This window comes from Crocuta crocuta, unplaced genomic scaffold (genome assembly GCF_008692635.1).
Source record: "Crocuta crocuta isolate KB4526 unplaced genomic scaffold, BGI_CrCroc_1.0 scaffold107, whole genome shotgun sequence".
NCBI classification, from domain to species: Eukaryota; Metazoa; Chordata; class Mammalia; order Carnivora; family Hyaenidae; genus Crocuta; species Crocuta crocuta.
Genome location: NW_027531877.1, coordinates 2,218,082 through 2,224,081, shown reverse-complemented (window position 1 = coordinate 2,224,081; position 6,000 = coordinate 2,218,082). Strand labels below are relative to the sequence as shown.

At 38.1% G+C, this 6,000-nt stretch overlaps 1 protein-coding gene across 5 annotated transcripts in view; it reads left to right on the top strand.

The window, feature by feature from the left end:
- Positions 1–795: 795 nt before the first annotated feature.
- The window catches only part of JAKMIP2 (janus kinase and microtubule interacting protein 2), a 174,922-nt gene continuing 169,717 nt past the window's right edge, over positions 796–6,000 (top strand). For all 5 annotated transcript variants that reach the window (XR_013337286.1, XM_077772953.1, XM_077772952.1 and 2 more), the window contains exon 1: positions 796–1,010. The gene's annotated coding sequence lies outside the window, so the exon portion shown is untranslated. The remainder of the gene's footprint in view (positions 1,011–6,000) is intronic.

Below are 6,000 nucleotides of genomic sequence, written 5' to 3'. Positions count from 1 at the left end.
TCCAGGAGTTTGACATTATAAAGGTTTGGAACTCTCCACCAACTGGATGGTGTTACTGAGAACCATGATTACTCAAGAAATTTATGTTCCCTCTGTTTCAACTTTCTTTTCCACAGGGGAGTGCCAAATACCTCCAAATACTATTCAGAGAGAGAACTGGAAAAACAGTGAGACCAAGTGACTCACTTGAGAAGAACAAGCAGAGAGTAGTGCTAAAGAGTCTGAGTTTTATTTTATTGCAAAGTCCAGCCACTTACTTTGCTTTTGAACAACCTTGAGTGACATTGGGTAAAAGATACTATCAAGGGCAAACATATTTGGAGTAACTATAATCTCTGATTACACGATACGATTTTCTCCATTTGTTATTATGTTTTTCTGATGGCACATTTTAATGCATTTTGTTGGGAAACCTTAGAAAGTGCAAAAAATAGCTAAGCTGATTACATTCAAAGTATTCTCCTCTTGTGCCCGTGCACCCTTGCACCATTTTTAAAGACCCAGAGTCCAGGGTAGGAGAGACCCAGAGCATCCCAGAGGGCAGCAGCACAAATTCACTCCCCTCCAGCCCCTGCAGCTCATTTCACCCATCTCCCCTCCCCCTTAGTCTGGTGGCTCACCATTGGTTGTTGCCATGACAACCAGCAGCTGCTGGGACAGGCAGCCTCTACCGCAGCAGGGGTGGGGCTTTGGGGGAGGGGGCAGGAGAGGAGGAGCCAGAGGAGGTGTCTGCTGCAAGTTCCTGGCCGCTTCTGAGCTCACCCCATCCTCCGAGAGGGAGGAGGCCAAGTGGTGATGCCGCTGTTCCTGCTGCCTCGACTGCTGATGCTCTAGTGAGGCTGGAAGGGTGGTTCCTCTTCGCCCCGTCGCCAACCAGAGAGCAAGGGAAAAAATTCCCACTGGCAGCTGCCGATGTTGGGTTCAGAGGCTGCATCCGACTCGGTCACAAGGAAAATGGATTCAGATTACATCTCTCCCTCCTTTCAACAGCTTCTCCGGGTCTCAGCAAGGTAAGCAGGAGATTGTGGGGCTATCTTTTTGGTTTAGCTGCCTGTTAAAAGACCTGTGTGTACATTTGTGGCCAGCACTTGAACAATGACTCCGTCAGAGTAGGAGAGGAAGATGTAGAGACAGAGATGGGGATGGAGAGGGAGGAAGGTTGCCAGGAAGAGAGAAGTAAGAAAGCATCCGCTGTGTATTAAAAAAAAAAAAAAATGGTGTTCTGATTTTATCGTGAACCAGCTCAGAATGCAGACTGAGCCACTTGGTCCCTTCCCTTCCAAGCTTAGGAGCAGAATCAGGGGGTGGAAAAGAGCTAACAAGAAATGGGTGTTATTGAAAGGACTCATTTAATTTGCAGCTCTCACATACAGGGCTGGGCCTTCCTCAAAAACCCATTTGGTGCCTTCTCAGCTTCCTGGCCTGATTATAAGGTGATTTTGCTTATTTCCTTCATCGCTAAGAAAAGGTGGCCCTGGAATTTAGCATTCCATTTCATATTCTAATGTACTCTCGTTGAGAAGCGAATTGCTGGGTAGAGTTTGATTTTTAGTAGGTAGATGTGATTGTGAACACAGAAATGTATATCCAATGGATATGCATATCATATATACACGTTTCTAGTGCATTTATGAAACATATTTTTATGCATACTGTGCTTTGCAATCATATTTATGGGTTATAAATGTCCTTGCATGCTTGGAACTAATTGCACATTTTTGAAACTATGCTTCTGGTTAGCATTATTATTCATTGGCTTCATTTGGATTAATATGAGATTTATTCTTGTTATTGTCCCTTAGTTTCATTGTGACCAATTAAGACAGATGCCTATCATTTAATTCTATATCTTAGCACTAGATGCGAATTCACAGCCTGCCTCTTTTCTTCATTTTTAATTGGGTTTGTGGGAGGTGACTTGAGAGCCCTGAATTTACAATGATGGGAAAGGGAGGTGGCTTGTGGTATTATTTTGTGTCCAGCATCTTGCCAAGTGAATATTGAAACAAATCAGTTTTCTCAAAATTCCGCTCCATCCCCTTCATGGTTGTGCCTTGTGTCCCAGGAAGCACAGAGAAACTGGAAGGTGAAAAGCATTCATTTTTTTTGATAATGCTGCTTGCTGTTTGGTCTTCATTCCTTCAGTACCCAGGCACCATTTTACAGTTCTCTCAAATGTTGTATTATGGGTCTATTTATTTGGGTGGTTAAGTAGGAAAGTGGGATTGTTTTGAAAATCGACGTGTTCCCAAGTACCCTAGCCATTTCCAAATTAGCCTGCTTATACAATGAAATGAAACAAGAGAGTGAGCAAAGCTTAGCATGAGAATGTGTGGCTTGTAGCCTGAAATGGGGGGCTGCTGTAGTTTACAAATGCTTATTCGGATCTGCTTGACCTTTTATTATGTCAAGGCATTAAGGCAGCTCAGGAGTCAGGAGACTGAAGATGCCTGAAATGAGTAGGGTACAGGGCTCCATTACTATCCAGATTAATGGATCTCATTGAATTAGAGCCAGAAAAATCCTAGCACGTTAAAGTGTAATACATTCATCGTATGGACTAGTTTTATCCATCCATCTCTTCTCAAACAGTATCATTGTCAGTGCAAACATTTTTTTGCTATGTAAAGTAACATTTTTTTGTCTTAGTTTTGCATTTTATTTTACACACTGACCCTCAGTTAAAATTTTTAAATGTGTTTGATTCAAGTTTATAGTTTAATTTCTCAGAGACATTTTCAAGTTGGTTTATATATAAGAAGATTAAATGGGAAGAATGGATTTAATATGCTCACAGCATGTCATATATTATGTAGATTCACAACTCTGTAAAGTCATGCTTTCGTGTGCCTAATTATAACAACTAAATAAAGGAGAGCAACGGAAGAGGTACTGGTCTTACATATCATATCAAAATTTTTGTAACACACTGCATCCTACATCTTTTAATGATAAATTTCGACTTCCAAAAATTAAAATTTCAGATATATCGACAGTATATTGAAAAATATACTGCTTTAAAAAATTGAGACATATTATAGTTGACCCTGTTTCATGCAATGAAAACAGCTATCTTGGGGCTTTATTTCCTTTGTGTTGAGTTTTCATTGGGTTGTGGTTTTATAGGTGAAGTTGGTAGAGTTAGGCCTGAGGCCAATCGTTGTAGGCCATGGGCACAGAACTGACTATCAGTAGTAACATGTTTCAACTGTGTGATAAGACCCTGATGGGAATCATAGGCCTAGTTTTTGATCCCACAGCTTAAGACAATTATATGGCCTTTGCTGAAGGGCCACACAAAAGTGAAGTGTGTTTAAAGGACTACAAGTGGAATTCTCTAATGAAGAATAAGGAAACTAGAATTATTTCATTTGGAGAAGAGAAAATTGAGAGATGACAATCATTTCCTTCAGAAGAGCTGGGGTTTGTTTGGAACCTAAAATATAGTCAGTGGGCTTCACCTTCATCAGGAAGAATGAAGATTAGAAATATAGAATATAGAGGGACACCTGGGTCGCTCAGTTGGTTAAGTGTCCAACTCTTGGTTTTGGCTCAGGTCAGATCTTGAGGTTTATGAGTTTGAGCCCCACATTGGGGATTCTCTCTCTCCGTCTCTCTGCCCCTCCCCTGCTTGTTCTCTTTCTTTCTCTCAAAATAAATCAATAAACTTAAAAAAAAAAAAGAAATATAGAATGTAGAACTTCCTAATAGCAAAGTTGTCAACTGAACAAGCATATTAAACCATGCATTCTTTCTTTCATTAAAACCTCCAAAAGTTTGACCTAGACATGCATTTTGTTCAGATGGCATAGACTAGATTCTTTCTCAAAAACTTCTCTTTTTTCTAAAGTAAACTGTCCATTTTAAAGTGTGCCTTAGTCTGGTACTTTCACATCTACAACATTAAAATTCTATTTTGCAGGGGGCTTCTAAATTACAGAATCTGGATATTTTTAAAGAAATCAAATGACCCTCTGGAAAATTTTATATGTCATCTTGTCAAGATGCAGGGAACTAAACACTCGCCTCTTCATAAGAGTCCTTTCTCAGCAACTTTGTGTAGTGTGATGTCTAACAGCCATATTAAAATTATTCCCTTTTGTATGGCTAACTCTGAAAACTAAAATGTGATTGAGTGGAGTCTAGATACAAAATAATTCAAAAACCATCAAATTGATGTCAGAAAGAACAAAGTATATGAAAAATAAATGCAAGTTATTGTTTAAGTGTGCTGTTTAACAACATACAAATTTTGTTAATTACCCGTTTCTCAAACACTGTCTTGTAAATGCCAATCGTGTTGGAATGTTAAATATTTTGACTGGCATTTAAACTTCAGTAAAATTTGTTTTAGTTGGAGCATAGCATACATTATCTAATTCCTCACTTTGTGATAGGATGTTCCCTATTTCTTCAAGTGACCTTAGAACATATTTCAATTTTATGTACATGCTTCTAGAGTCTAAAAGGGTGAATTAATAAATGTCTGAAAAGTCAAAACCATCTTCTACATTTTTCATGGGTTCGTAAAAATATTAATGCTTTGTTTTCCATGATTACAACCTAAAAGAAAACCAAATTTATCATGGAAGTTTCAACATAAATAACTCAACAATCTGTTTTGCCTGAAATAAATAAACCAGATTTATACCAGAGTGTTACTGTGAAAGGTCAGCTAAAAAATTCCTCTGTTTGTATATCCCAACTATTATTCTACCAAGTAAAAAAATGTGTTTTTACAAAATAGGAATTAATCATAGAATCAAACTATTTGTAGAGCTCTTACGTGACTAGACAAATTTGCATATTCTAGCAATGTAGAATATTCTGTAGGATATGCAGATATATATAAGATATACAGATGTGAAAACAATATAGTTGTGATAAGTACCACATACACCTTATATTAATATCATCTTTTGTAGTTTATAAAGTCTTTTTACATTCTTTATTTTTCATCTAATATTCCCCCAACTTCTATCTTGCTGGTAAAACTGTGTCATCGTAACTATTTTAAATGTTTTTTTAAGTTTATTTCTTTTGAGAGAGAGCGAGAGAGAGAGCAAGAGTGAGCATGAGTAGGGGAAGGGCAGAGAGAGCCAGGGAGAGATAGAATCCCAAGCAGGCTTCACAGTCCACACTAAACCCCACACTGAGCTTGATCCCACAATCTGAAGATCATAACCTGAGCCAAACCTACTGAGCCATCCAGGTGCCCCATCAATATAACTATTTTAAATAAGCGGAAGCAGGCTCAGAGAAGTTAGACTTTTCCAAGTTTGGGTTTGGTAAATGGTCTGGCTGGACCTGGATACCAAATCCCATGAGCCCACATCTGCCATGTTAGAACATTTAACTTATTATCTTGCTAATTAGAATTTTAAAATATCAAATACAGTGAATCTGCATTAAATGTGGCTCATTGTATTTGAATTTTTATTTGACTATATCAGGTGCCATGATTTGCTCTTTGATCATATTGAATTGCCAGATAGACTCAGTGTATGCTTAGGGTCTCAGTCTCCCCCCCCCAAAAAATGGTGCACACAGAAATTATTTTGGAGAGAAGCTGGATTCTTGATATTTTAGAAAACCATAGTTGCATTTGTTTGGGGAACAATCAGAACTTTGTTGGATTGATGTGCCCTTATTTTATGGCCAAGTATTGTTTTTATTTTTAGTGACATCCAGATTGGGAGGTAACATAATTTTTTCTGTGCTTAGGACCAAATTAAGATTTCTATAGACTTCGGACCTTGAAAACACTTAGCCATACCTCCCACTTGTATGTCCTGAGTGTCTTTCCATGTACATGTTCTTAAAGTTAAAAACGATATTAAATCATAAAAAAGTATACATCAGTTCAACAGCTTTCTGATATTTTCCCTGGGCAAATACTTCTACATTTTTCTGAAATCCCAGAAATCCAAAGTATTCTAATTTTTTGGTGTCTTCCTTTCTTTGCCGATGCCCTCTGCACATAGTTTGTGTCTGACTGTT